This window comes from Populus alba, chromosome 1, assembly GCF_005239225.2.
Source record: "Populus alba chromosome 1, ASM523922v2, whole genome shotgun sequence".
NCBI classification, from domain to species: Eukaryota; Viridiplantae; Streptophyta; class Magnoliopsida; order Malpighiales; family Salicaceae; genus Populus; species Populus alba.
Genome location: NC_133284.1, coordinates 17,411,458 through 17,420,840, shown reverse-complemented (window position 1 = coordinate 17,420,840; position 9,383 = coordinate 17,411,458).

Genomic DNA, 9,383 nt, shown 5'->3' with positions numbered 1-9,383 from the left:
AAACAAACCAAAACGAAACTACGATTATGATTTTGCGAGTAGCAATGCAAATTCATGCGAATTGTGGACGAAACGAAGACACGAAATAAAACAAAAGAGAATATTAGCGAAAACAATTACTTGACTCCTAGATAACCCAAATATAATAGAAATAAAAAGATTAAGACAAACCTAAACAGTATAGATCATGTTCTCAAACTTGACGCAAATCTATCCTATTACGCAATTTTTACGTAACAGAATTGAAACCCAGACCAAACGATCTCGAAATGACCTCAAATTCAATATTTGGTAATACAAGACTATGAAAACACTAATACTCAATTTATAGGTTGTTCTCTTATGTCTAGGTACCCAAACCCCTTGTATGATCAGTTTGTGGCAGAATTGAACCTCCAATTAAAACCTCCAGAAACTGATATCAAAATAATCCCAAATTTAATATATGGTGCAATTGCATACCCAATACTCAGAATATGAAGTTTCAATAGATTCCAAGGTGTTTTACCTAGGGTTCACTAAGAGTAGTGTTTTGCGGCAGAATTGAAACTCGAATTAAAACCTCAAGCAAATAATATCAGAATAAGCCCAACTTTGATATATCATGCGATCCCATCCCCAATAGACTGAATATGAAGTTTAAATTTATTCCGAGGTGGTTTGCTTATGGTTCACCAAGATTTGTGTTTCTGCGGCAAAAATTGAATGATCCTTCAAATTTCAACTAATCACTCTTTTCTCTATTTCTTTCTGATTTTTTTTTCTTTTTAACAAACTAATATGATTAGAGATAGTAACAAGATGAAATATAAAACTTTTTTTTTTTTTGCTTAGATGACAACAGACACGAAGAACAAGAAGATGGATGCAAACACTGAAAAACTTAAGGGACACTAAAAAAAACAAAAATAACATAATGATATGACCTTGTTTCGTAGCCTAGCTCTGATACCAACTAATGCGAACCTCGTGATCACGTGGTCACGCAACCCACAATCAAGATTGAGATCTAATCCCAGAAAGCCGAAATAGGTCTGATATGAGTGCGACACAATGAAAACCTGCCCCAACGCACCAACACTATTGGAATGAGTAGAATGATGCCACGAAGCCAGTTAATCTTCGATAAGTCAGATTCAGTGCGTTCAAGAACTGAAGAATACAAGAATCACTCTCACACGTTAAAACTGAAAAATTCAGAATAATAATCATCAAAGCTGCCGAAATTTTGGCCTACATGAGTTTAAATAGTTCTTGAAAAGTTAACCCTAATGGACCCTTTATGTGGACTTATATGAGGTCCACTCAAAAACTGGCCCAAAACCCTAAAATGAAAAGCCCATAACTTAATCCAAACAAGCCTTGGATCCTAGCTTAAAACAAAGTATGAATTAAGCCCAAACAAGCCTTGGGCTGTAGCTAACAAAATAAAATAAAGCCCTTATCTCATGGCCCAAATAAGGTTGTATTGGACCCCTCTTGCACATGGATAAGATGTACTAGGATCTCCTCTTGATACTCCAATGGACCTTCCAATTCTGACTTGGTGGAAACCTTCAAAACCAATGCATTCAATGTGTCTTTCAATCTCTTTGTCTTGGACCGAGTCATTGGTGATTCCTTATTACCAAAGCTGATATCGATGTTGTTCTTCCTGATGGCAGGGTTCAAAACTTTCATTTTTATTATTATTATTATTATTATTATTATTATATAATTTCCTAATAGGTTATTCTCGTTGTTCCAGAATCAAAACCGTGATTCTTTGCTATCATCAACTCAATGATTCTTTATTTGTCCACAATCTTGTTGGATTACACTAAGGACTCCTCCTGTAACGACCCAAAAAAAACATACATGTAATGATTTACGATTAGATGTCATACATGCATTCGTACCTGGTTTTGAAACATAGGCCCCATCATCTTCTTCTAGTTCGTGAAACTCTCTCTTATCATGAGCTTGCTTTTGAAGTCGTATGCTGGATTCCTTTCTCGTGTTGCCTCTTTTTTACTTATCATATCTTGGAGAAGAAGTCTTCGACTTTTTACAAGTAGCTTTTTTCTCAAAATGTATGACTTGTCATTGCCTCTTTGTCATGCTTTTGTCAAATGCTTTATCTTTTTCAAATCTACAGGCTCTCATCCCGTTTTGAAAAATATGTAAAACTTTTCATGAAATATCTTTTATTGCCCCCGGTGTGGAGTGTGATCCTAGTCCGGGTTTTTATAAAGGAGAAATTCATTCTGGCTCAAATGGGATCACCAACGATAAACTCTTTAGAAAGTGAAAGGATAATGAATTTTTCTCATTTCAAAATGCACATTGTTAGGATTGATAAACTCTATTTTTATCTTGAAAGAAATTTACAGGTGATTATAGAGTGACCACTTGATCATTTATCCATGCAATTCATTATGCTATTTAGAGGTAGGGTTGTACTTCAAAGGCAGCCTTTTTAAAATTTCATATTTGACCGATTTATGATACTTTCTTTGTAACCACTCAACTTTGTTTAAAAAGTGCATAATTTCATCATTTATTTAAAGAAAAGGTGGGCTCAAAGACAAACACAAAATCTAGCAGACATCATGAGCCCTGATTGTCACCTAGAGAAAATAAAAGCAAATAAAAGCAATGGCAAAAGCATGCTAAGGCAAATAAAGTCGGTTTATATTTTGAAAACTATGGGAACTTCTTAGGTCACCCCATTCTGAAACTTCTCACCCTAAGACAATTTGCGCACAAAGGTCTTGGCGGAGACTTCTTTTAGTGTGTGGACAGTCAGCCGTGGCAGTGCTTCATCTTCCTTCCCCACCTGTGTTTCCTTGTCATCTCCTTCGATCTCACCTTCTTCATTATTGATAATTCTTGACCAAGGTTTTCCAACCCTTTATCCACTATTACTTGCGTCATGACTAGGCAATGGTTTTGAATTGATGTTGGGTGGGTCTTCAAATGACACCCATCCTATCTTGATGAGCTCCAACAACCTTTTCTTGAAAGCGTAACACGTTTCAAGACCATGCCTGGGGATACCAGCATGGTACTCGCAAGTCAACTCGGGCTTGTACCAGATGGGGAATGGTGGTTGTAGTGGTAATGTGGGGATAGGAGTTATTTGTCCAATGCTCAATAGTTTGGCATACATGTCCTTCAAAGGCATGGGTAATGGCGGTAGTTGTTCTGAAATGTATCTTGTGTTTGGTCTTTGGTGGTTGTTTTGGTTATTTGCTCGATTAGGTGAAAAAGGTTTGTTAAAGTTTATGTAGGCAACATGAGAGGTAGGTATTTGTGGGTTATATGAATCCACTATCTTGCCATTGGAGCCACCTTCGAAGTTGTTAACGTGACCTTCCATTTTCTTCCAATAAAACCCTTCGTTTGCAATGGCTCAACTATGCGTGCATCTTTAATCCCTTGCTCTATTCTTTCTGCTATGTGTACAGCATGATAGAAATGCTGAGCTGAGCTACCCATTAAATGCTCATAATATGGTGCCTTGAAGGTGTTGGCAAACAAAGTCACCATCTCTGTTTCTATTAAAGGGGGTTGGACATGCATTGCTTCATCCCTCCACCTTTGTGCATATGCCCTTACTGACTCTTGGCTTCTTTTCTCCATTAACATTAGACTTGTTCGATCTGGAGCGATTTCCAGGTTAAACTTATACTGCTTAAGGAACGCCTCCACCAAATCTCTCCAGCTCCTGATCCTAACACTGTCTAATCTCATGTACCAGCTCAAAGCAGATCCTACAAGGCTATCTTGAAAGAAATAGATAAGCAATTTATCATCACGAATTACTTCTGCCATTTTGTTGCAGTAAGATCGAAGATGAGTGTTTGGGCACCACAATGTTCGGTACCAGACCTACTTCGACTGCTCGAATAGGGTCAAACCAGTCATTACTCTCAACTGCCCTTAATCTTTCTTCCAAAGCAAATAGCTTATCCTGGTCCATCAAACTGGGAGACCTATTATCCGAGGTTCTCTCCACTGTTAAGTCAACAGTGATTGGGGGATGAGTTGGCTGGATAGGGGTGATAGGCACAAAATGTTGTTCATTGGCCGAGTTTGCCCCCTGGTTTTGAGATGCTTGAGGGACGTGAGCTGCTGGCGCTCCTTCATGTGGTTGTGATGATGTTCCCTCCCCATTCTTAGCTCTTAGAAGTTGCTCAAGTAGGTCAGTCAGCCGAGCAACTTCGTTTTTTACGGATTCCAACTCGGTCTGATAATGTGACTCTAAGTGTGCTCTTTCTTCGTTCTCCATCCTTGATCTGGACCGGGTGTGGTAGACTTTAGATGTGGGACCTATGTTTCACGAACTGGAATGCATATGATAATTTAAAAACAAAATGCGTGATGAAAATATGGTGCACATGTGATGTGTATTTTTTTTAGAGCTAATTCATGACTGTTGTAATCCTTTTGCCAAGTTCTTATCATAACAGCTTTACTAAAACAAAAAACGATTTCATCTCAAAAACCTGTATTAATAAGTTTATCATTATTAATATAGATGCAAATGAAAGTAAGATACACATTCTAAGGACAAGCTCTATTTATTAAGTGAGAATGGGTAAGTTTTCTATCTAGTCTTAAAGGGTCTCATATCTGCCTAGTGACGTTCTTCGTAAAGATAATATGGGGGCGTTGCAAGAAACAGTTAAGGCACGTATGCCCAATATTGCCAAGCAGGCACTCAGATATGAGTTGAGTATTTCACGCATTTGAACTCTGACCAATAGTCTTAGGGCAAATCGCTAATTCCCCACTTAACTTAAGGCTCGTGTGTGCTTCTCAAAATAAAAGCAAGTGATGCATGAGACAATTTTATACAATGCAAGAATAATATGCATAAAATAAAAAAAAAATACTCAAATAAATAAAAGGAAAGGCGTATTAACAATAAACACACAAAAACACAAAAAAATCAGACAAAAACAAAGCTTAGTCTACAAGGTCCCTAGTGGAGTCGTCATTCTGTCGCACTTGCGCGGCGTTGCGGCGAAAAATATACTTATCCCACTTTAAAATCTAAAATGTAATATTCTACATCTATTTGGCAAATATGGGGAGACAAGAAATTCTTGTCGTTTATCGATGGAAAATAGAATGGGAGTCGCCACCTAGTATTTTGGTCAGTAGGAACCCTAACTGGTCTTAGAGATCTAGTACGGGGACTGGTTGTGTAAAGGGAAGGTATTAGCACCCCAAATACGCCTTACCTAAGGTAAGCTGCATTGTTTAATTGTCTGAAAAAAAGCTAAGGTGTTATTTCTATTGGTCCGTCTAGGGTTCAAGAAAAGTCCTCCTCAATAAGGAGGTCCTTATCTTAACAGGTAAAATCGTAACCGTTCTAACATCTATATAAAAACTATATTTTTAATATCAGAAATACATTTTACGTATAAATTCGTAATCCTCAATATTAAAAGAAGACAAAAAGATTTTTTTAGAATTTTTGAAATATTGGCCTAGTTCTTGTGGTTCTAACAAACTTGTTGTTAAAGCCAAAATGCATGCTAATACATATATTGTTTTGAAAATTTCCTTTGTCATGTGAAAATATGATGTTATAATATTTATATATATATTGGAGAGACTAGGCCGTATGCATGAAAACAAAACATTTTTTTTACATATAAACTTTTCTTCTTGACGAAAAACGGGTATTTTAATACTGGATTTGTATCTTTACGGTATAAAATACAAACCAATATTAAGTCATTTTGACAAAAATATGCAGGAAAATCAACAATATTTTTAAAGGATTTTTTCAGAATATTTTTAATTATATATATATATATATAATATAAAACAATATAATAAATAATATAATATATTATGTGGGCTGGGCCGGCCCAACCCAACTTACCAGGCCGGACTCGGCCCAACAAGACTTCCCTTTTAGTCTGGGCCATAATCATTCTGGCCCAAACAAAAATATTCCTGGGCCAGAACCCGTCTGGCCTAGAGAAGGGAAAAACCAACAATGCTGGGCCAGCATCAGCCTGGCCCAACAACATAATTGACTGGGGGGAATTATTTTCCCCCTCCCCCCCTCTTGCATGCAGAACGCTGCATGGAGGAGAAAAAAATAACTAAAACGCAAACAGTGAGGAAGAAGAGTTACCTGGCGCGGAGGAGGCGGTGGCTGGCTGATCGGGCTGCTTTGCTGGCGGTGCTGCGGTGGAGGCCAGTGGCGGTGTCGTGGCTCACGGACGGCGGCTCCAAGCGGTGCTACTGTTTCAAGCGGCGGAGGGAGAGGTTACTGCTCTTCCCTTCTCCTCCGTATTCTTCCCTCTTCTTTAGCTTTTAGTCATTTCCCTTTATCCTCCCAGTTTGTTTTTAAAGATTTCTACCCCGTTTCAAGCTTTTTCCTCCCTCTCAGTTTTGGGTTTTTACTCATAGTTCTCTCTGGTTCGGTCCTTTCTCTCTCCTTTTCGGTTCGTTTTTTTTTTTTTTCGGTTTGTTCTCTCCTCCCTTTGGTTCGTTCCCTCCTCTCTTCGTCCTCCCTCGCGTGCTGGCGCTCGGTCTCCATTTATAGGGGGCAAAGGAGCGGGGGCGTCCCTATTGCCACCTTACCATTGCGCATGGGGAGCAACGTCTCCCTGTCCAGCTATGGCGCCGAGTGAGGTGACCAACAGGTGTGGCTTGCAGGGCACGTCCTCTGGCTTTTCATCATCAAAAGGCGTGGGGATTTGGTTCTTGGCAGAGCACGAGGCGTGTCGGGTTGAAGAAAGAATAAAAAATAGCCATCCCCTGTTGCACGTCCAGGGGAAGGAGAAAGGGGAAGAGTGTCGTTCAAAACGACACTGTTTTGCTCTCTCTGTTTTTTTTTTTTTTAACATGAAACGGCGTCGTTTTCGGAAAAACGCGTCGTTTCATTTAAATAACAAAAGGGGCGCCAACAAGCGTCAATCTACAAGTCAGCCCTCAATTATCTTTTGTTTATTTCAATTGCATCCTTGAAAAATTCAATTGCCGCCCTCATATTTGGCCGCCTTTTCCATTTTGGTCATTTGTCTCTGATTTATGCAATTTGACCCTCAATTAATCAATAAACTTCTAATTTCTTCAATTTGGCCCCTGATTTTATTAATTACAGCCCCTATACTCACGCGGCTTCTCCAATTTGGTCCCTGGTTTCGGATATTCTCAATTAAGTCCCTAATTGACCATTAAACTTCAATATTTATGCAATGAAGCCCTTGATTTGACCAAATCAAATCCTAAAAATTATAATTTGACACCAGAACTTTAATTTCTTCCAATTAAAGCCCAAATTGACTTAAAAATCATTTTTTCTTGCAATCAAACCCTCTATAAATTCAATTAAACCTTCAATAAAATCCAATTAAGTCCATAAACATCCAATTTTGGACTTTTCTCCTCAAAATTCAAATTTTCTTTTCCAACAGGGCTCTCATCATTCAAGAAATTCCATCTTTGTATTTTTAACCTCCTTAACCAATTTTTTTCTGACCATTTTCTGAGCGCTCCCGCCTCCTATTATTTTTTCTAATTTCTTCTAGCTATATATTTATTTATTTATTTATTTATTATTATTATTATTATTTTATTATTATTATTTTTTGTTATTATTTTTTTTTTGTGGGGACCCAAAAATGGGTTACAACAAAGTCTATAGTTTTTTTTTTTAATTTATTGAATATTTTTTGTTTGTTGTATTGGCATAATTATTATTAGTTAATTTGTTGAATATTTGTTGTTAATGTTGAATTTACCTTAGAATTGGTAATTGAATATGTTGGAATAATTATTAATTTTACTCTATTATTGCATGATTTGTGTTTAATTATTTCCATTGATTTTAATTGTTAGTCTAAATTTTTTTGTTAATTTATTGAATATATTTCATTGTTGTATTGGTATAATTATTGAATTATTTGTTGAATTATAATTGTTAATGTTGAATTTACCTTAGAATTAGTAATTGAAATATGTTGTAAGAATTATTAATTTTACTCTATTATTGCATGATTTGTGTTTAATTGTTTCCATTTATTTTGATTGTTAGTCTAGAGTTTTTTTTTAATTTATTGTTTTGTTGTATTGGCATAATTATTGAATAATGTTTTGAATTGTAGCTGTTAATGTTGAATTTACCTTAGGATTAGTAATTGAATATGTTGGAATATTAGTATAGATTGGGTCAATTGGTTGTGGCTATTGTTAATATTTACAGGTTTGTGGATTTAGGTAATATCCAGTATAGGAGGTGCTGTCAAATTTTTTTTAACATTTAAATTTAATTATATAATTATTTGTATAAAATTGGGTAGATGTGTTGGCTTCCAGAACCACTCGCATTTGCATTGTATTGCCCTTTTGGATTTTGCTGTGGTTGAGATGGAAACTTACCTTTATCTTGGAAACTGAGAGCAGATGTTAATTTTGCAAGAGCATCTTTAAAAGCTGTCATGCTTTGAGCAAGTTGAGTGTTGATTGTCTCCTGTTTTTTAATGAATGCATGCAATGTTTCCTCAAGATTTCTTCTTGGAGGTGGAGCATAAGGAGGTGCATATCCATGAGAATTTTGAAAATTACGGTGTGCTTGAAACGGTGGCTGTGAAGTTTGTGCATTGTAGCTATCACTCTTCCAACTGAAATTTGGGTGATTTCTCCAACCAAGGTTATACGTTTGTGAGTATGGGTTATGGTTGGGTCTTTGGAAACTGTTTAAAGCATGGGCTTGTTCATAGAGGCATTCCTTAAAAGAAGGCAAAGTTAGACAATCATTTGTTGAATGTTCATTGGTTTCACAGATTTGACACACAATGTCTTGAATAGATTTTAATTGACCACTTTTTTTCAATTCAAGTGCTTCAACTTTTCTAGCTAAAGATGCAAACTTGGCTTGGAGGTCATGATCTTCCCTAAGGTTGTGCATACCTCCACTAGATATATGAGGTTGAGTTTTACTTAGTGCCTCATAAGTACCTGTGGTGTCCCAATTTTGAGCATTTTCGGCTAGCAAGTCTAGATACTCCATTGCTTCATTAGGGTCTTTATCTTCAAAAGTTCCATTGCACATCAATTCAACCATTTGCCTATCTCTAGGTGTTAAACCTTCATAAAAATGTGAAACCAGTCTCCATGTTTCAAAACCATGATGAGGGCAAGTATTAAGCAAATCTCGATACCTATCCCAACATTGGTAAAATGTTTCTCCTAGTTTTTGAGTGAAAGTGATGATTTGTCTTTTGAAAGAGTTTGTTTTGTGAGACGGAAAAAACTTCTTTAAAAATTGTTATTGCATTTCATCCCAATCACGAATGGATCCTAGTCTCAAATTTTGTAGCAATGTTTTAGCTTTATCTTTTAATGAAAAAGGAAAAAGCTTTAATCCAATG